Source organism: Actinia tenebrosa, unplaced genomic scaffold (assembly GCF_029948245.1).
Source record: "Actinia tenebrosa isolate PJP-AT-01 unplaced genomic scaffold, QUT_ActTen_1.0 PGA_scaffold3__52_contigs__length_22856419, whole genome shotgun sequence".
In the NCBI taxonomy this organism is placed as follows: domain Eukaryota; kingdom Metazoa; phylum Cnidaria; class Anthozoa; order Actiniaria; family Actiniidae; genus Actinia; species Actinia tenebrosa.
In genome coordinates this window covers 4,073,488-4,090,114 of record NW_028292580.1, presented here as the reverse complement: position 1 = coordinate 4,090,114, position 16,627 = coordinate 4,073,488, and the positions used below count along the sequence as shown (strand labels likewise).

At 40.0% G+C, this 16,627-nt stretch overlaps 20 non-coding genes and 27 pseudogenes across 20 annotated transcripts; all 47 read left to right on the top strand.

The window, feature by feature from the left end:
• The first annotated feature begins 84 nt into the window (after window positions 1-84).
• LOC148907867 (5S ribosomal RNA) lies at window positions 85-203 on the top strand (annotated as a pseudogene).
• Window positions 204-402: 199 nt separating this feature from the next.
• LOC148907866 (5S ribosomal RNA) lies at window positions 403-521 on the top strand (annotated as a pseudogene).
• A 198-nt stretch (window positions 522-719) lies between these two features.
• Window positions 720-838, top strand: LOC148907865 (5S ribosomal RNA; annotated as a pseudogene).
• Window positions 839-1,080: 242 nt separating this feature from the next.
• Window positions 1,081-1,199, top strand: LOC148907864 (5S ribosomal RNA; annotated as a pseudogene).
• Window positions 1,200-1,400: 201 nt separating this feature from the next.
• Window positions 1,401-1,519, top strand: LOC148907863 (5S ribosomal RNA; annotated as a pseudogene).
• Window positions 1,520-2,044: 525 nt separating this feature from the next.
• On the top strand, window positions 2,045-2,163 carry LOC148907862 (5S ribosomal RNA; annotated as a pseudogene).
• Window positions 2,164-2,405: 242 nt separating this feature from the next.
• Window positions 2,406-2,524, top strand: LOC148907861 (5S ribosomal RNA; annotated as a pseudogene).
• A 201-nt stretch (window positions 2,525-2,725) lies between these two features.
• On the top strand, window positions 2,726-2,844 carry LOC148907860 (5S ribosomal RNA; annotated as a pseudogene).
• Window positions 2,845-3,369: 525 nt separating this feature from the next.
• On the top strand, window positions 3,370-3,488 carry LOC148907859 (5S ribosomal RNA; annotated as a pseudogene).
• Window positions 3,489-3,689: 201 nt separating this feature from the next.
• Window positions 3,690-3,808, top strand: LOC148907858 (5S ribosomal RNA; annotated as a pseudogene).
• A 242-nt stretch (window positions 3,809-4,050) lies between these two features.
• On the top strand, window positions 4,051-4,169 carry LOC148907857 (5S ribosomal RNA; annotated as a pseudogene).
• Window positions 4,170-4,369: 200 nt separating this feature from the next.
• On the top strand, window positions 4,370-4,488 carry LOC148907856 (5S ribosomal RNA; annotated as a pseudogene).
• A 515-nt stretch (window positions 4,489-5,003) lies between these two features.
• On the top strand, window positions 5,004-5,122 carry LOC148907855 (5S ribosomal RNA; annotated as a pseudogene).
• A 198-nt stretch (window positions 5,123-5,320) lies between these two features.
• LOC148907854 (5S ribosomal RNA) lies at window positions 5,321-5,439 on the top strand (annotated as a pseudogene).
• A 199-nt stretch (window positions 5,440-5,638) lies between these two features.
• LOC148907853 (5S ribosomal RNA) lies at window positions 5,639-5,757 on the top strand. The gene has a single exon (XR_016120989.1). It is a non-coding gene; the product is annotated as a 5S ribosomal RNA (ribosomal RNA).
• Window positions 5,758-5,963: 206 nt separating this feature from the next.
• Window positions 5,964-6,082, top strand: LOC148907852 (5S ribosomal RNA; annotated as a pseudogene).
• A 201-nt stretch (window positions 6,083-6,283) lies between these two features.
• Window positions 6,284-6,403, top strand: LOC148907851 (5S ribosomal RNA). The gene has a single exon (XR_016120957.1). It is a non-coding gene; the product is annotated as a 5S ribosomal RNA (ribosomal RNA).
• Window positions 6,404-6,603: 200 nt separating this feature from the next.
• LOC148907850 (5S ribosomal RNA) lies at window positions 6,604-6,722 on the top strand (annotated as a pseudogene).
• A 201-nt stretch (window positions 6,723-6,923) lies between these two features.
• On the top strand, window positions 6,924-7,042 carry LOC148907849 (5S ribosomal RNA). The gene has a single exon (XR_016121034.1). It is a non-coding gene; the product is annotated as a 5S ribosomal RNA (ribosomal RNA).
• A 200-nt stretch (window positions 7,043-7,242) lies between these two features.
• LOC148907848 (5S ribosomal RNA) lies at window positions 7,243-7,362 on the top strand. The gene has a single exon (XR_016120956.1). It is a non-coding gene; the product is annotated as a 5S ribosomal RNA (ribosomal RNA).
• A 199-nt stretch (window positions 7,363-7,561) lies between these two features.
• Window positions 7,562-7,680, top strand: LOC148907847 (5S ribosomal RNA). The gene has a single exon (XR_016120922.1). It is a non-coding gene; the product is annotated as a 5S ribosomal RNA (ribosomal RNA).
• A 201-nt stretch (window positions 7,681-7,881) lies between these two features.
• Window positions 7,882-8,001, top strand: LOC148907846 (5S ribosomal RNA). The gene has a single exon (XR_016120954.1). It is a non-coding gene; the product is annotated as a 5S ribosomal RNA (ribosomal RNA).
• Window positions 8,002-8,203: 202 nt separating this feature from the next.
• On the top strand, window positions 8,204-8,322 carry LOC148907845 (5S ribosomal RNA). Its single transcript, XR_016120921.1, has one exon. It is a non-coding gene; the product is annotated as a 5S ribosomal RNA (ribosomal RNA).
• A 199-nt stretch (window positions 8,323-8,521) lies between these two features.
• On the top strand, window positions 8,522-8,640 carry LOC148907844 (5S ribosomal RNA). Its single transcript, XR_016120920.1, has one exon. It is a non-coding gene; the product is annotated as a 5S ribosomal RNA (ribosomal RNA).
• Window positions 8,641-8,841: 201 nt separating this feature from the next.
• Window positions 8,842-8,960, top strand: LOC148907843 (5S ribosomal RNA). Its single transcript, XR_016120918.1, has one exon. It is a non-coding gene; the product is annotated as a 5S ribosomal RNA (ribosomal RNA).
• Window positions 8,961-9,159: 199 nt separating this feature from the next.
• Window positions 9,160-9,278, top strand: LOC148907842 (5S ribosomal RNA). The gene has a single exon (XR_016120907.1). It is a non-coding gene; the product is annotated as a 5S ribosomal RNA (ribosomal RNA).
• Window positions 9,279-9,479: 201 nt separating this feature from the next.
• On the top strand, window positions 9,480-9,598 carry LOC148907841 (5S ribosomal RNA). Its single transcript, XR_016120902.1, has one exon. It is a non-coding gene; the product is annotated as a 5S ribosomal RNA (ribosomal RNA).
• A 201-nt stretch (window positions 9,599-9,799) lies between these two features.
• LOC148907840 (5S ribosomal RNA) lies at window positions 9,800-9,918 on the top strand. The gene has a single exon (XR_016120900.1). It is a non-coding gene; the product is annotated as a 5S ribosomal RNA (ribosomal RNA).
• A 202-nt stretch (window positions 9,919-10,120) lies between these two features.
• On the top strand, window positions 10,121-10,239 carry LOC148907839 (5S ribosomal RNA). Its single transcript, XR_016120899.1, has one exon. It is a non-coding gene; the product is annotated as a 5S ribosomal RNA (ribosomal RNA).
• Window positions 10,240-10,440: 201 nt separating this feature from the next.
• Window positions 10,441-10,559, top strand: LOC148907838 (5S ribosomal RNA). The gene has a single exon (XR_016120898.1). It is a non-coding gene; the product is annotated as a 5S ribosomal RNA (ribosomal RNA).
• Window positions 10,560-10,759: 200 nt separating this feature from the next.
• Window positions 10,760-10,878, top strand: LOC148907837 (5S ribosomal RNA). Its single transcript, XR_016120897.1, has one exon. It is a non-coding gene; the product is annotated as a 5S ribosomal RNA (ribosomal RNA).
• Window positions 10,879-11,080: 202 nt separating this feature from the next.
• LOC148907836 (5S ribosomal RNA) lies at window positions 11,081-11,199 on the top strand. The gene has a single exon (XR_016120895.1). It is a non-coding gene; the product is annotated as a 5S ribosomal RNA (ribosomal RNA).
• Window positions 11,200-11,400: 201 nt separating this feature from the next.
• LOC148907835 (5S ribosomal RNA) lies at window positions 11,401-11,519 on the top strand. The gene has a single exon (XR_016120894.1). It is a non-coding gene; the product is annotated as a 5S ribosomal RNA (ribosomal RNA).
• A 201-nt stretch (window positions 11,520-11,720) lies between these two features.
• LOC148907834 (5S ribosomal RNA) lies at window positions 11,721-11,839 on the top strand. Its single transcript, XR_016120893.1, has one exon. It is a non-coding gene; the product is annotated as a 5S ribosomal RNA (ribosomal RNA).
• Window positions 11,840-12,040: 201 nt separating this feature from the next.
• Window positions 12,041-12,159, top strand: LOC148907833 (5S ribosomal RNA). Its single transcript, XR_016120891.1, has one exon. It is a non-coding gene; the product is annotated as a 5S ribosomal RNA (ribosomal RNA).
• Window positions 12,160-12,359: 200 nt separating this feature from the next.
• On the top strand, window positions 12,360-12,478 carry LOC148907832 (5S ribosomal RNA). Its single transcript, XR_016120890.1, has one exon. It is a non-coding gene; the product is annotated as a 5S ribosomal RNA (ribosomal RNA).
• A 199-nt stretch (window positions 12,479-12,677) lies between these two features.
• On the top strand, window positions 12,678-12,796 carry LOC148907831 (5S ribosomal RNA; annotated as a pseudogene).
• Window positions 12,797-12,992: 196 nt separating this feature from the next.
• LOC148907830 (5S ribosomal RNA) lies at window positions 12,993-13,111 on the top strand (annotated as a pseudogene).
• Window positions 13,112-13,310: 199 nt separating this feature from the next.
• LOC148907829 (5S ribosomal RNA) lies at window positions 13,311-13,432 on the top strand (annotated as a pseudogene).
• A 204-nt stretch (window positions 13,433-13,636) lies between these two features.
• On the top strand, window positions 13,637-13,757 carry LOC148907828 (5S ribosomal RNA; annotated as a pseudogene).
• Window positions 13,758-13,959: 202 nt separating this feature from the next.
• On the top strand, window positions 13,960-14,081 carry LOC148907827 (5S ribosomal RNA; annotated as a pseudogene).
• A 517-nt stretch (window positions 14,082-14,598) lies between these two features.
• On the top strand, window positions 14,599-14,716 carry LOC148907826 (5S ribosomal RNA; annotated as a pseudogene).
• Window positions 14,717-15,231: 515 nt separating this feature from the next.
• LOC148907825 (5S ribosomal RNA) lies at window positions 15,232-15,350 on the top strand (annotated as a pseudogene).
• Window positions 15,351-15,551: 201 nt separating this feature from the next.
• LOC148907824 (5S ribosomal RNA) lies at window positions 15,552-15,670 on the top strand (annotated as a pseudogene).
• A 198-nt stretch (window positions 15,671-15,868) lies between these two features.
• On the top strand, window positions 15,869-15,987 carry LOC148907823 (5S ribosomal RNA; annotated as a pseudogene).
• A 201-nt stretch (window positions 15,988-16,188) lies between these two features.
• On the top strand, window positions 16,189-16,307 carry LOC148907822 (5S ribosomal RNA; annotated as a pseudogene).
• Window positions 16,308-16,506: 199 nt separating this feature from the next.
• Window positions 16,507-16,625, top strand: LOC148907821 (5S ribosomal RNA; annotated as a pseudogene).
• The last annotated feature ends 2 nt before the right edge of the window (window positions 16,626-16,627 follow it).

The window sequence follows — 16,627 nt, the reverse complement described above, 5'->3', positions numbered from 1 at the left end:
GTTGTTTTCTTTCGTTCTAGAAAAGATAAAAGGCGCTGAAATAGTGATGCAGCATCAAATAGCTTAAGTTGTGGAATTTCTTCAGTCTACGGTCATACTACTGAGAAAAAACCGGTTCTCCTCCGATCACCGAAGTGAAACTCGGTAAGTCCAGCGTAGGACTTGGATGGGTGACAACCTGGGAATAACTGGTGCTGTAGACTTTTGTTCATTTGATTCCTCTTCTCTTTTGAATTGCTTGATATCACTTTATTCGTTCAACTTTTAATTTTTCTACTCCATTCATTGCTGTTCTGGTTTTCTGTTAGTTTTTTTAGTGTTGTTTTCTTCCGTTCTAGAAAAGTAAAGAGGCGCTGAAATCGAGATGCAGCATAAAGTAGCTTAAGTGTTGCAATATCTTCTGTCTACGGCTATACCAGCGAGAAAAAACCGGTACTCGTCCGATCACGGAAGTAAAACTCGGAAGGGAAAGCGTAGTCCTTGGATGGGTGACCACCTGGGAATAACTGGTGCTGTAGACTTTTGTTCATTTGATTTCCCTTCTCTTTTCAATTGCTTCAGATCATTTTATTCGTTCATCTTTTAATTTTTCTACTCCATTCATTGCTGTTCTTGTTTTCTGTTTGTTTCGTAGTGATATTTTCTTTCGTTCTAGAAAAGATAAAAGGCGCTGAAATAGTGATGCAGCATCAAGTAGCTTAAGTTGTGCAATTTTTTCTGTCTACGGCCATACCAGCGAGAGAAAACCGGTACTCGTCCGATGACCGAAGTAAAACTCGGAAAGGAAAGCGTAGTACTTGGATGGGTGACCACCTGGGAATAACTGGTGCTGTAGACTTTTGTTCATTTGATTCCCCTTCTCTTTTCAATTGCTTCATATCCCTTTATTCGTTCATCTTTTAATTTTTCTACTCCATTCATTGCTGTTCTTGTTTTCTGTTTGTTTTTTTAGTGTTGTTTTCTTCCGTTCTAAAAAATTTAAAAGGATCTGAAATCGAGATGCAGCGTAAATCAGCTTAAGTTTTGGAATTTTACTCCACCGTAAAGTAGCTTAAGTTGTGCAATTTCTTTTCTCTACGGTCATACGGTCATACCAGCCAGAAAAAACCGGTTCTCGTCCGATCACCGAAGTGAAATTGGGTAGGGCCAGCGTAGAACTTGGATGGGTGACCACCTGGGAATAACTGGTGCTGTAGAATTTTTTGTTCATTTGATTCCCCTTCTCTTTTGAATTGCTTCAGATCACTTTATTCGTTCATGTTTTAATGTTTCTACTCCATTCATTGCTGTTCTTGTTTTCTGTTGGTTTTTTGTCTGTTAATTTCTTCCGTTGTGGAAAAGTATAGAGACGCTGAAATCGAGATGCAGCTTAAAGTAGCTTAAGTTGTGCAATTTCTTCTGTCTACGGGTATACGAGCGAGAAAAAACCGGCTCTCGTCCGATCACCGAAGTGAAGCTTGGTAGGGCAAGCGTAGTACTTGGATGGGTGACCACCTGGGAATAGCTGGTGCTGTATACTTTAGTTCATTTGATTCCCCTTCTCTTTTCAATTGCTTCCTATCACTTTATTCGTTCATCATTTAATTTTTCTACTCCATTCATTGCTGTTCTTATTTTCTGTTTGTTTCGTAGTGATATTTTCTTCCGCTCTAGAAAAGTTTGAAGGCGCTGAGATCGAGATGAATCGTAAAGTAGCTTAAGTTGTGCAATTTCTTTTCTCTACGGTCATACGGTCATACCAGCCAGAAAAAACCGGTTCTCGTCCCATCACCGAAGTGAAGTTGGGTAGGGCCAGCGTAAGACTTCGATGGGTGACCACCTGGGAATAATTGGTGCTGTACACTTTTTTGTTCATTTGATTCCCCTTCTCTTTTCAATTACTTCAGATCACTTTATTCGTTCAACTTTTAATTTTTCTACTCCATTCATTGCTGTTCTTGTTTTCTGTTTGTTTCGTAGTGATATTTTCTTTCGTTCTAGAAAAGATAAACGGCGCTGAAATAGTGATGCAGCATCAAGTAGCTTAAGTTGTGCAATTTTTTCTGTCTACGGCCATACCACCGAGAGAAAACCGGTACTCGTCCGATGACCGAAGTAAAACTCGGAAAGGAAAGCGTAGTACTTGGATGGGTGACCACCTGGGAATAACTGGTGCTGTAGACTTTTGTTCATTTGATTCCCCTTCTCTTTTCAATTGCTTCATATCCCTTTATTCGTTCATCTTTTAATTTTTCTACTCCATTCATTGCTGTTCTTGTTTTCTGTTTGTTTTTTTAGTGTTGTTTTCTTCCGTTCTAAAAAATTTAAAAGGATCTGAAATCGAGATGCAGCGTAAATTAGCTTAAGTTTTGGAATTTTACTCCACCGTAAAGTAGCTTAAGTTGTGCAATTTCTTTTCTCTACGGTCATACGGTCATACCAGCCAGAAAAAACCGGTTCTCGTCCGATCACCGAAGTGAAATTGGGTAGGGCCAGCGTAGAACTTGGATGGGTGACCACCTGGGAATAACTGGTGCTGTAGAATTTTTTGTTCATTTGATTCCCCTTCTCTTTTGAATTGCTTCAGATCACTTTATTCGTTCATGTTTTAATGTTTCTACTCCATTCATTGCTGTTCTTGTTTTCTGTTGGTTTTTTGTCTGTTAATTTCTTCCGTTCTGGAAAAGTATAGAGACGCTGAAATCGAGATGCAGCTTAAAGTAGCTTAAGTTGTGCAATTTCTTCTGTCTACGGATATACGAGCGAGAAAAAACCGGCTCTCGTCCGATCACCGAAGTGAAGCTTGGTAGGGCAAGCGTAGTACTTGGATGGGTGACCACCTGGGAATAGCTGGTGCTGTATACTTTAGTTCATTTGATTCCCCTTCTCTTTTCAATTGCTTCCTATCACTTTATTCGTTCATCATTTAATTTTTCTACTCCATTCATTGCTGTTCTTATTTTCTGTTTGTTTCGTAGTGATATTTTATTCCGCTCTAGAAAAGTTTGAAGGCGCTGAGATCGAGATGAATCGTAAAGTAGCTTAAGTTGTGCAATTTCTTTTCTCTACGGTCATACGGTCATACCAGCCAGAAAAAACCGGTTCTCGTCCCATCACCGAAGTGAAGTTGGGTAGGGCCAGCGTAAGACTTCGATGGGTGACCACCTGGGAATAATTGGTGCTGTACACTTTTTTGTTCATTTGATTCCCCTTCTCTTTTCAGTTACTTCAGATCACTTTATTCGTTCAACTTTTAATTTTTCTACTCCATTCATTGCTGTTCTTGTTTTCTGTTTGTTTCGTAGTGATATTTTCTTTCGTTCTAGAAAAGATAAAAGGCGCTGAAATAGTGATGCAGCATCAAGTAGCTTAAGTTGTGCAATTTTTTCTGTCTACGGCCATACCACCGAGAGAAAACCGGTACTCGTCCGATGACCGAAGTAAAACTCGGAAAGGAAAGCGTAGTACTTGGATGGGTGACCACCTGGAAATAACTGGTGCTGTAGACTTTTGTTCATTTGATTCCCCTTCTCTTTTCAATTGCTTCAGATCCCTTTATTTGTTCTTTTTTTAATTTTTTATACTCCATTCATTGCTGTTCTTATTTTCTTTTTGTTTTTTTAGTGTTGTTTTCTTCCGTTCTAGAAAAGTTGGAAAGCGCTGAAATCGAGATGATGCGTAAAGATAGCTTAAGTTGTGCAATTTCTTTTCTCTACGGCCATGTCAATGAGAAGCAACCGGTTGTCCTCCGATCACCGAAGTGAAACTCGATAAGGCCAGCGTAGTACTTCGATGGGTTACCACCTGGGAATAACTGGTGCTGTAGACTTTTGTTCATTTGATTCCCCTTCTCTTTTCAATTGCTTCATATCCCTTTATTCGTTCATCTTTTAATTTTTCTACTCCATTCATTGCTGTTCTTGTTTTCTGTTTGTTTTTTTAGTGTTGTTTTCTTCCGTTCTAAAAAATTTAAAAGGATCTGAAATCGAGATGCAGCGTAAATCAGCTTAAGTTTTGGAATTTTACTCCACCGTAAAGTAGCTTAAGTTGTGCAATTTCTTTTCTCTACGGTCATACGGTCATACCAGCCAGAAAAAACCGGTTCTCGTCCGATCACCGAAGTGAAATTGGGTAGGGCCAGCGTAGAACTTGGATGGGTGACCACCTGGGAATAACTGGTGCTGTAGAATTTTTTGTTCATTTGATTCCCCTTCTCTTTTGAATTGCTTCAGATCACTTTATTCGTTCAGGTTTTAATGTTTCTACTCCATTCATTGCTGTTCTTGTTTTCTGTTTGTTTCGTAGTGATATTTTCATCCGTTCTAGAAAAGTTTGAAGCCGCTGAAATCGAGATGCAGCGTAAAATAGCTTAAGTTTTGCAATTTCTTTTCTCTACGGCCATACCACTGAGAAGAAACCGGTTGTCCTCCGATCACCGAAGTGAAACTTGGTAGGGCCAGCGTAGTACTTCGATGGGTGACCACCTGGGAATAACTGGTGCTGTAGACTTTTGTTCATTTGATTCCCCTTCTCTTTTCAATTGCTTCAGATCCCTTTATTCGTTCTTTTTTAATTTTTATACTCCATTCATTGCTGTTCTTATTTTCTTTTGTTTTTTTAGTGTTGTTTTCTTCCGTTCTAGAAAAGTTGGAAAGCGCTGAAATCGAGATGATGCGTAAAGATAGCTTAAGTTGTGCAATTTCTTTTCTCTACGGCCATGTCAATGAGAAGCAACCGGTTGTCCTCCGATCACCGAAGTGAAACTCGATAAGGCCAGCGTAGTACTTCGATGTGTTACCACCTGGGAATAACTGGTGCTGTAGACTTTTGTTCATTTGATTCCCCTTCTCTTTTCAATTGCTTCAGATCACTTTATTCGTTCAACTTTTAATTTTTCTACTCCATTCATTGCTGTTCTTGTTTTCTGTTTGTTTCGTAGTAATATTTTCTTCCGTTCTAGAAAAGTTAAAAGGCCCTGAAATAGTGATGCCGCGTAAAGTAGCTTAAGTTTTGCAATTTCTTTTCTCTACGGCCATACCACTGAGAAGAAACCGGTTCTCCTCCGATCACAGAAGTGAAACTCGATAAGGCCAGTGTAGTACTTGGATGGGTGACCACCTGGGAATAACTGGTGCTGTAGACTTTTGTTCATTTTATTCCCCTTCTCTTTTGAATTGCTTCAGATCACTTTATTCGTTCAACTTTTAATTTTTCTACTCCATTCATTGCTGTTCTTGTTTCCTGTTTGTTTCGTAGTGATATTTTCTTCTGTTCTAGAAAAGTTAAAAGTCGATGAAATAGTGATGCAGCGTAAAGTACCTTAAGTTGTTCAATTTCTTCTGTCTACGGTTATACCACTGAGAAAAAACCGGTTCTCGTCCGATCACCGAAGTGAAACTCGGTAAGGCCAGCGTAGTACTTGGATGGCTGTCCACCTGGGAATAACTGGTGCTGTAGACTTTTGTTCATTTTTATTCCCCTTCTCTTTTCAATTGCTTCAGATCACTTTATTCGTTTATCTTTTAATTTTTCTACTCCATTCATTTCTGTTTTTTTTTTTGTTGTTTTTTTTTGTGTTATTTTCTTCCGTTTTAGAAAATTTAAAAGTCGCTGAAATCGAGATGCATCATAAAGTAGCTTAAGTTGTGCAATTTCTTTTCTCTACGGCCATACCACTGAGAAGAAACCGGTTCTCCTCCGATCACCGAAGTGAAACTTGGTAGGGCCAGCGTAGTACTTGGATGGGTGACCACCTGGGAATAACTGGTGCTGTAGACTTTTGTTCATTTGATTCCCCTTCTCTTTTCAATTGCTTCATATCCCTTTATTAGTTCATCTTTTAATTTTTCTACTCCATTCATTGCTGTTCTTATTTTCTGTTTGTTTTTTAGTGTTAATTTCTTCCGTTCTAGAAAAGTTGGAAGGCGCTGAAATCGAGATGCAGCGTAAAGTAGCTTAAGTTGTGGAATTACTTTTCTCTACGGTCATACGGTCATACCAGCGAGAAAAAACCGGTTCTCGTCCGATCACCGAAGTGAAACTCGGTAGGGCCAGCGTAGTACTTGGATGGGTGACCACCTGGGAGTAACTGGTGCTGTAGACTTTTTGTTCATTTGATTCCCCTTCTCTTTTCAATTGCTTCAGATAACTTTATTCGTTCATCTTTTAATTTTTCTACTCCATTCATTGCTGTTCTTGTTTTCTGTTGTTTTTTTAGTGTTAGTTTTCTTCCGTTCTAGAAAAGTATAGAGACGCTGAAATCGAGATGCAGCGTAAAGTAGCTTAAGTTGTGGCAATTTCTTCTGTCTACGGTCATACCAGCTGAGAAAAAACCGGTTCTCGTCCGATCACCGAAGTGAAACTCGGTAGGGCCAGCGTAGTACTTGGATGGGTGACCACCTGGGAATAACTGGTGCTGTAGACTTTTGTTCATTTGATTCCCCTTCTCTTTTCAATTGCTTCAGATCACTTTATTCGTTTATCTTTTAATTTTTCTACTCCATTCATTGCTGTTCTTGTTTTCTGTTGGTTTTTTAGTGTTGTTTTCTTCCGTTCTAGAAAAGTATAGAAGACGCTGAAATCGAGATGCAGCGTAAAGATAGCTTAAGTTGTGCAATTTCTTCTGTCTACGGTCATACCAGCGAGAAAAACCGGTTCTCGTCCGATCACCGAAGTGAAACTCGGTAGGGCCAGCGTAGTACTTGGATGGGTGACCACCTGGGAAGTAACTGGTGCTGTAGACTTTTTGTTCATTTGATTCCCCTTCTCCTTTCAATTGCTTCAGATCACTTTATTCGTTCATCTTTTAATTTTTCTACTCCATTCATTGCTGTTCTTGTTTTCTGTTTGTTTTTCGTAGTGATATTTTCTTCCGTTCTAGAAAAGTTAAAAGGCGCTGAAATCGAGATGCCGCGTAAAGTAGCTTAAGTTGTGCAATTTCTTCTGTCTACGGTCATACCACTGAGAAGAAACCGGTTCTCGTCCGATCACCGAAGTGAAACTCGGTAGGGCCAGCGTAGTACTTGGATGGGTGACCACCTGGGAATAACTGGTGCTGTAGACTTTTTTGTTCATTTGATTCCCCTTCTCCTTTCAATTGCTTCAGATCACTTTATTCGTTTATCTTTTAATTTTTCTACTCCATTCATTGCTGTTCTTGTTTTCTGCTTGTTTCGTAGTGATATTTTCTTCCGTTCTAGAAAAGTATAGAGACGCTGAAATCGAGATGCAGCGTAAAGTAGCTTAAGTTGTGCAATTTCTTCTGTCTACGGTCATACCAGCGAGAAAAAACCGGTTCTCGTCCGATCACCGAAGTGAAACTCGGTAGGGCCAGCGTAGTACTTGGATGGGTGACCACCTGGGAAGTAACTGGTGCTGTAGACTTTTTGTTCATTTGATTCCCCTTCTCCTTTCAATTGCTTCAGATCACTTTATTCGTTCATCTTTTAATTTTTCTACTCCATTCATTGCTGTTCTTGTTTTGTTTGTGTTTTTTTGTGTTTTTTTCTTCCGTTCTAGAAAAGTATAGAGACGCTGAAATCGAGATGCCGCGTAAAGAAGCTTAAGTTGTGGAATTTCTTCTGTCTACGGTCATACCAGCGAGAAAAAACCGGTTCTCGTCCGATCACCGAAGTGAAACTCGGTAGGGCCAGCGTAGTACTTGGATGGGTGACCACCTGGGAGTAACTGGTGCTGTAGACTTTTTTGTTCATTTGATTTCCCTTCTCCTTTCAATTGCTTCAGATCACTTTATTCGTTCATCTTTTAATTTTTCTACTCCATTCATTGCTGTTCTTGTTTTGTGTTGGTTTTTTTTGTGTTGTTTTCTTCCGTTCTAGAAAAGTATAGAGACGCTGAAATCGAGATGCCGCGTAAAGAAGCTTAAGTTGTGCAATTTCTTCTGTCTACGGTCATACCAGCGAGAAAAAACCGGTTCTCGTCCGATCACCGAAGTGAAACTCGGTAGGGCCAGCGTAGTACTTGGATGGGTGACCACCTGGGAAGTAACTGGTGCTGTAGACTTTTTTGTTCATTTGATTCCCCTCCTCCTTTCAATTGCTTCAGATCACTTTATTCGTTCATCTTTTAATTTTTCTACTCCATTCATTGCTGTTCTTGTTTTCTGTTGGTTTTTTTTGTGTTGTTTTCTTCCGTTCTAGAAAAGTATAGAGACGCTGAAATCGAGATGCAGCGTAAAGTAAGCTTAAGTTGTGCAATTTCTTCTGTCTACGGTCATACCAGCGAGAAAAAACCGGTTCTCGTCCGATCACCGAAGTGAAACTCGGTAGGGCCAGCGTAGTACTTGGATGGGTGACCACCTGGGAGTAACTGGTGCTGTAGACTTTTTGTTCATTTGATTCCCCTTCTCCTTTCAATTGCTTCAGATCACTTTATTCGTTCATCTTTTAATTTTTCTACTCCATTCATTGCTGTTCTTGTTTTCTGTTGGTTTTTTTGTGTTGTTTTCTTCCGTTCTAGAAAAGTATAGAGACGCTGAAATCGAGATGCCGCGTAAAGAAGCTTAAGTTGTGCAATTTCTTCTGTCTACGGTCATACCAGCGAGAAAAAACCGGTTCTCGTCCGATCACCGAAGTGAAACTCGGTAGGGCCAGCGTAGTACTTGGATGGGTGACCACCTGGGAGTAACTGGTGCTGTAGACTTTTTTGTTCATTTGATTTCCCTTCTCCTTTCAATTGCTTCAGATCACTTTATTCGTTCATCTTTTAATTTTTCTACTCCATTCATTGCTGTTCTTGTTTTCTGTTGGTTTTTTTGTGTTGTTTTCTTCCGTTCTAGAAAAGTATAGAGACGCTGAAATCGAGATGCAGCGTAAAGTAAGCTTAAGTTGTGCAATTTCTTCTGTCTACGGTCATACCAGCGAGAAAAAACCGGTTCTCGTCCGATCACCGAAGTGAAACTCGGTAGGGCCAGCGTAGTACTTGGATGGGTGACCACCTGGGAGTAACTGGTGCTGTAGACTTTTTGTTCATTTGATTCCCTTCTCCTTTCAATTGCTTCAGATCACTTTATTCGTTCATCTTTTAATTTTTCTACTCCATTCATTGCTGTTCTTGTTTTGTGTTGGTTTTTTTTGTGTTGTTTTCTTCCGTTCTAGAAAAGTATAGAGACGCTGAAATCGAGATGCCGCGTAAAGAAGCTTAAGTTGTGCAATTTCTTCTGTCTACGGTCATACCAGCGAGAAAAAACCGGTTCTCGTCCGATCACCGAAGTGAAACTCGGTAGGGCCAGCGTAGTACTTGGATGGGTGACCACCTGGGAGTAACTGGTGCTGTAGACTTTTTTGTTCATTTGATTTCCCTTCTCCTTTCAATTGCTTCAGATCACTTTATTCGTTCATCTTTTAATTTTTCTACTCCATTCATTGCTGTTCTTGTTTTCTGTTGGTTTTTTTGTGTTGTTTTCTTCCGTTCTAGAAAAGTATAGAGACGCTGAAATCGAGATGCCGCGTAAAGTAGCTTAAGTTGTGGCAATTTCTTCTGTCTACGGTCATACCAGCGAGAAAAAACCGGTTCTCGTCCGATCACCGAAGTGAAACTCGGTAGGGCCAGCGTAGTACTTGGATGGGTGACCACCTGGGAGTAACTGGTGCTGTAGACTTTTTGTTCATTTGATTTCCCTTCTCCTTTCAATTGCTTCAGATCACTTTATTCGTTCATCTTTTAATTTTTCTACTCCATTCATTGCTGTTCTTGTTTTGTGTTGGTTTTTTTTGTGTTGTTTTCTTCCGTTCTAGAAAAGTATAGAGACGCTGAAATCGAGATGCCGCGTAAAGAAGCTTAAGTTGTGGCAATTTCTTCTGTCTACGGTCATACCAGCGAGAAAAAACCGGTTCTCGTCCGATCACCGAAGTGAAACTCGGTAGGGCCAGCGTAGTACTTGGATGGGTGACCACCTGGGAGTAACTGGTGCTGTAGACTTTTTTGTTCATTTGATTTCCCTTCTCCTTTCAATTGCTTCAGATCACTTTATTCGTTCATCTTTTAATTTTTCTACTCCATTCATTGCTGTTCTTGTTTTGTGTTGGTTTTTTTTGTGTTGTTTTCTTCCGTTCTAGAAAAGTATAGAGACGCTGAAATCGAGATGCCGCGTAAAGAAGCTTAAGTTGTGGCAATTTCTTCTGTCTACGGTCATACCAGCGAGAAAAAACCGGTTCTCGTCCGATCACCGAAGTGAAACTCGGTAGGGCCAGCGTAGTACTTGGATGGGTGACCACCTGGGAGTAACTGGTGCTGTAGACTTTTTTGTTCATTTGATTTCCCTTCTCCTTTCAATTGCTTCAGATCACTTTATTCGTTCATCTTTTAATTTTTCTACTCCATTCATTGCTGTTCTTGTTTTGTGTTGGTTTTTTTTGTGTTGTTTTCTTCCGTTCTAGAAAAGTATAGAGACGCTGAAATCGAGATGCCGCGTAAAGAAGCTTAAGTTGTGGAATTTCTTCTGTCTACGGTCATACCAGCGAGAAAAAACCGGTTCTCGTCCGATCACCGAAGTGAAACTCGGTAGGGCCAGCGTAGTACTTGGATGGGTGACCACCTGGGAGTAACTGGTGCTGTAGACTTTTTGTTCATTTGATTTCCCTTCTCCTTTCAATTGCTTCAGATCACTTTATTCGTTCATCTTTTAATTTTTCTACTCCATTCATTGCTGTTCTTGTTTTGTGTTGGTTTTTTTTGTGTTGTTTTCTTCCGTTCTAGAAAAGTATAGAGACGCTGAAATCGAGATGCCGCGTAAAGAAGCTTAAGTTGTGCAATTTCTTCTGTCTACGGTCATACCAGCGAGAAAAAACCGGTTCTCGTCCGATCACCGAAGTGAAACTCGGTAGGGCCAGCGTAGTACTTGGATGGGTGACCACCTGGGAGTAACTGGTGCTGTAGACTTTTTTGTTCATTTGATTTCCCCTTCTCCTTTCAATTGCTTCAGATCACTTTATTCGTTCATCTTTTAATTTTTCTACTCCATTCATTGCTGTTCTTGTTTTGTGTTGGTTTTTTTTGTGTTGTTTTCTTCCGTTCTAGAAAAGTATAGAGACGCTGAAATCGAGATGCCGCGTAAAGAAGCTTAAGTTGTGGAATTTCTTCTGTCTACGGTCATACCAGCGAGAAAAAACCGGTTCTCGTCCGATCACCGAAGTGAAACTCGGTAGGGCCAGCGTAGTACTTGGATGGGTGACCACCTGGGAGTAACTGGTGCTGTAGACTATTTTGTTCATTTGATTTCCCTTCTCCTTTCAATTGCTTCAGATCACTTTATTCGTTCATCTTTTAATTTTTCTACTCCATTCATTGCTGTTCTTGTTTTCTGTTGGTTTTTTTTGTGTTGTTTTCTTCCGTTCTAGAAAAGTATAGAGACGCTGAAATCGAGATGCCGCGTAAAGAAGCTTAAGTTGTGCAATTTCTTCTGTCTACGGTCATACCAGCGAGAAAAAACCGGTTCTCGTCCGATCACCGAAGTGAAACTCGGTAGGGCCAGCGTAGTACTTGGATGGGTGACCACCTGGGAGTAACTGGTGCTGTAGACTTTTTTGTTCATTTGATTTCCCTTCTCCTTTCAATTGCTTCAGATCACTTTATTCGTTCATCTTTTAATTTTTCTACTCCATTCATTGCTGTTCTTGTTTTGTGTTGGTTTTTTTTGTGTTGTTTTCTTCCGTTCTAGAAAAGTATAGAGACGCTGAAATCGAGATGCCGCGTAAAGAAGCTTAAGTTGTGGAATTTCTTCTGTCTACGGTCATACCAGCGAGAAAAAACCGGTTCTCGTCCGATCACCGAAGTGAAACTCGGTAGGGCCAGCGTAGTACTTGGATGGGTGACCACCTGGGAGTAACTGGTGCTGTAGACTTTTTTGTTCATTTGATTTCCCTTCTCCTTTCAATTGCTTCAGATCACTTTATTCGTTCATCTTTTAATTTTTCTACTCCATTCATTGCTGTTCTTGTTTTGTGTTGGTTTTTTTTGTGTTGTTTTCTTCCGTTCTAGAAAAGTATAGAGACGCTGAAATCGAGATGCCGCGTAAAGAAGCTTAAGTTGTGGAATTTCTTCTGTCTACGGTCATACCAGCGAGAAAAAACCGGTTCTCGTCCGATCACCGAAGTGAAACTCGGTAGGGCCAGCGTAGTACTTGGATGGGTGACCACCTGGGAGTAACTGGTGCTGTAGACTTTTTGTTCATTTGATTTCCCTTCTCCTTTCAATTGCTTCAGATCACTTTATTCGTTCATCTTTTAATTTTTCTACTCCATTCATTGCTGTTCTTGTTTTGTGTTGGTTTTTTTTGTGTTGTTTTCTTCCGTTCTAGAAAAGTATAGAGACGCTGAAATCGAGATGCCGCGTAAAGAAGCTTAAGTTGTGCAATTTCTTCTGTCTACGGTCATACCAGCGAGAAAAAACCGGTTCTCGTCCGATCACCGAAGTGAAACTCGGTAGGGCCAGCGTAGTACTTGGATGGGTGACCACCTGGGAGTAACTGGTGCTGTAGACTTTTTTGTTCATTTGATTTCCCTTCTCCTTTCAATTGCTTCAGATCACTTTATTCGTTCATCTTTTAATTTTTCTACTCCATTCATTGCTGTTCTTGTTTTTTGTTTTTTTTTTGTGTTGTTTTCTTGTGTTCTAGAAAATTGAAAAAGCGCTGAAATCGAGATGCAGCGTAGTGTAGCTTAAGTTGTGGAACTTCTTCTGTCTACGTTCATACCACTGAGAAATAACCGGTTCTTTTCCGATCACCGAAGTGAAACTCGGCAAGGCCAGCGTAGAACTTGGATGGGTGACCACCTGGGAATAACTGGTGCTGTAGACTTTTGTTCATTTGATTCCCCTTCTCTTTTCAATTGCTTCAGATCACTTTATTCGTTTATCTTTTAATTTTTCTACTCCATTCATTGCTGTTCTTGTTTTCTGTTGGTTTTTTTGTGTTGTTTTCTTCCGTTCTAGAAAATTATAGAGACGCTGAAATCGAGATGCAGCGTAAAGTAGCTTAAGTTGTGCATTTCTTCTGTTACGGTCATACCAGCGAGAAAAAACCGGTTCTCTTCCGATCACCGAAGTGAAACTCGGTAGGGCCAGCGTAGTACTTGGATGGGTGACCACCTGGGAATAACTGGTGCTGTAGACTTTTTTGTTCATTTGATTCCCCTTCTCCTTTCAATTGCTTCAGATCACTTTATTCGTTCATCTTTTAATTTTTCTACTCCATTCATTGCTGTTCTTGTTTTGTTGTTTTTTTTTGTGTTGTTTTCTTCCGTTCTAGAAAATTATAGAGACGCTGAAATCGAGATGCAGCGTAAAGTAGCTTAAGTTGTGGAATTTCTTCTGTCTACGGTCATACCACTGAGAAAAAACCGGTTCTTCGTCCGATCACCGAAGTGAAACTCGGCTAAGGCCAGCGTAGTAACTTGGATGGGTGACCACCTGGGAATAACTGGTGCTGTAGACTTTTGTTCATTTGATTCCCCTTCTCTTTTCAATTGCTTCAGATCACTTTATTCGTTCTATCTTTTAATTTTTTCTACTCCATTCATTGCTGTTCTTGTTTTCTGTTTGTTTTTTTTGTGTTGTTTTCTTCCGTTCTAGAAAAGTTATAAGATCGCTGAAATCGAGATGCAGCGTAAAGTAGCTTAAGTTGTGCAATTTCCTCTATGTCTACGGCCATACCAGCGAGAAAAAACCGGTTCTCTTTCCGATCACCGAAGTGAAACTTGGTAGGGCGCAGCGTAGTACTTGGATGGGTGACCACCTGGGAATAACTGGTGCTGTAGACTTTTTTGTTCATTTGATTCCCCTTCTCCTTTCAATTGCTTCAGATCACTTTATTCGTTTATCTTTTAATTTTTCTACTCCATTCATTGCTGTTCTTGTTTTTCTGTTTGTTTTCGTAGTGATATTTTCTTCCGTTCTAGAAAAGTTAAAAGTCGCTGAAATAGTGATGCAGCGTAAAGTAGCTTAAGTTGTGCAATTTCTTCTGTGTACGGTCCATACCAGCGAGAAAAAACCGGTTCTCTTTCCGATCACCGAAGTGAAATTCGGTAGGGCCAGCGTATGCACTTGGATGGGTGACCACCTGGGAATAACTGGTGCTGTAGACTTTTGTTCATTTGATTCCCCTTCTCTTTTCAATTGCTTCAGATCACTTTATTCGTTTATCTTTTAATTTTTCTACTCCATTCATTTGCTGTTTCTTGTTTTCTGTTTGTTTTAGTGTGATATTTTCTTCCGTTCTAGAAAAGTTAAAAGTCGCTGAAATCGAGATGCAGCGTAAAGTAGCTTAAGTTGTGCAATTTCTTCTGTTACGGCCATACCAGCGAGAAAAAACCGGTTCTTTCCGATCACCGAAGTGAAACTGGGTAGGGCCAGCGTATAGCACTTGGATGGGTGACCACCTGGGAATAACTGTGCTTTAGACTTTTGTTCATTTGATTCCCCTTCTCTTTTCAATTGCTTCAGATCACTTTATTCGTTTATCTTTTAATTTTTCTACTCCATTCATTGCTGTTCTTGTTTTGTGTTGTTTTTTTTTGTGTTGTTTTCTTCCGTTCTAGAAAAGTATAAAGACGCTTAAATCGAGATGCAGCGTAAAGTAGCTTAAGTTGTGCAATTTCTTCTGTGTACGGTCATACCAGCGAGAAAAAACCGGTTCTTTTCCGATCACCGAATTCAAATTGGGTAGGCCAGCGTAGTACTTGGATGGGTGACCACCTGGGAATAACTGGTGCTGTAGACTTTTGTTCATTTGATTCCCCTTCTCTTTCAATTGCTTCAGATCACTTTATTCGTTTATCTTTTAATTTTTCTACTCCATTCATTGCTGTTCTTGTTTTCTGTTTGTTTCGCAGTGATATTTTCTTCCGTTCTAGAAAAGTTAAAAGTCGCTGAAATAGTGATGCAGCGTAAAGTAGCTTAAGTTGTGCAATTTCTTCTGTGTACGGCCATACACGCGAGAAAAAACCGGTTCTTTTCCGATCACCGAAATGAAATTGGGTAGGGCCAGCGTAGTACTTGGATGGGTGACAACCTGGGAACAACTGGTGCTATAGACTTTTGTTCATTTGATTCCCCTTCTCCTTTCAATTGCTTCAGATCACTTTATTCGTTCATCTTTTAATTTTTCTACTCCATTCATTGCTGTTCTTGTTTGTGTTGTTTTTTTTTTGTGTTGTTTTCTTCCGTTCTAGAAAATTGAAAAGGCGCTGAAATCGAGATGCAGCGTAAAGTAGCTTAAGTTGTGGAATTTCTTCTGTGTACGGTCATACCACTGAGAAAAAACCGTTTCTTTTCCGATCACCGAGGTGAATCTCGGCAAGGCCAGCGTAGAACTTGGATGGGTGACCACCTGGGAATAACTGGTGCTGTAGACTTTTTTTTTCATTTGATTCTCCTTCTCTTTTCAATTGCTTCACATCACTTTATTCGTTTATCTTTTAATTTTTCTACTCTATTCATTGCTGTTCTTGTTTTCTGTTTGTTTCTTTAGTGTTGCTTTCTTGCGTTCTAGAAAAGTTAAAAGTCGCTGAAATAGTGATGCAGAGTAAAGTAGCTTAAGTTTTGCAATTTCTTTTCTCTACGGCCATACCACTGAGAAGAAACCGGTTCTCCTCCGATCACCGAAGTGAAACTCGGTAAGGCCAGCGTAGTACTTGGATGGGTGACCATCTGGGAATAACTGGTGCTGTAGACTTTTGTTCATTTGATTCCCCTTCTCTTTTCAATTGTTTCATATCACTTCATTCGTTCATCTTTTAATTTTTCTACTCCATTCATTGCTGTTCTTGTTTTCTGTTTGTTTCGTAGTGATATTTTCTTCCGTTCTAGAAAAGTTAAGAGGCGCTGAAATAGTGATGCAGCGTAAAGTAGCTTAAGTTGTGCAATTTCTTCTATGTACGGACATACCAGCGAGAAAAAACCGTTTCTCGTCCGATCACCGAATTCAAATTGGGTAGGGCCAGCGTTGTACTTGGATGGGTGACCACCTGGGAATAACTGGTGCTGTAGACTTTTTTTTTCATTTGATTCACCTTCTCTTTTCAATTGCTTCAGATCACTTTATTCGTTTATATTTTAATTTTTCTACTCCATTCATTGCTGTTCTTGTTTTCTGTTTGTTTTTTTAGTGTTGTTTTCTTCCGTTCTAGAAAATTTAAAAGTCGCTGAAATAGTGATGCAGCGTAAAGTAGCTTAAGTTGTGGAATTTTTTCTGTCTACGGGCATACCACTGAGAAAAAACCAGTTCTTCTCCGATCACCGAAGTGAAACTCGGCAAGGCCAGCGTAGAACTTGGATGGGTGACCAACTGGGAATAACTGGTGCTGTAGACTTTTGTTCATTTGATTCCCCTTCTCTATTCAATTGCTTCAGATCACTTTATTCGTTTATATTTTAATTTTTCTACTCCATTCATTGCTGTTCTTGTTTTCTGTTTGTTTCTTTAGTGTTGCTTTCTTCCGTTCTAGAAAAGTTAAAAGTCGCTGAAATAGTGATGCAGCGTAAAGTAGCTTAAGTTTTGCAATTTCTTTTCTCTACGGCCATACCACTGGGAAGAAACCGGTTCTCCTCCGATCACCGAAGTGAAACTCGGTAAAGCCAGCGTAGTACTTGGATGGGTGACCACCTGGGAATAACTGGTGCTGTAGACTTT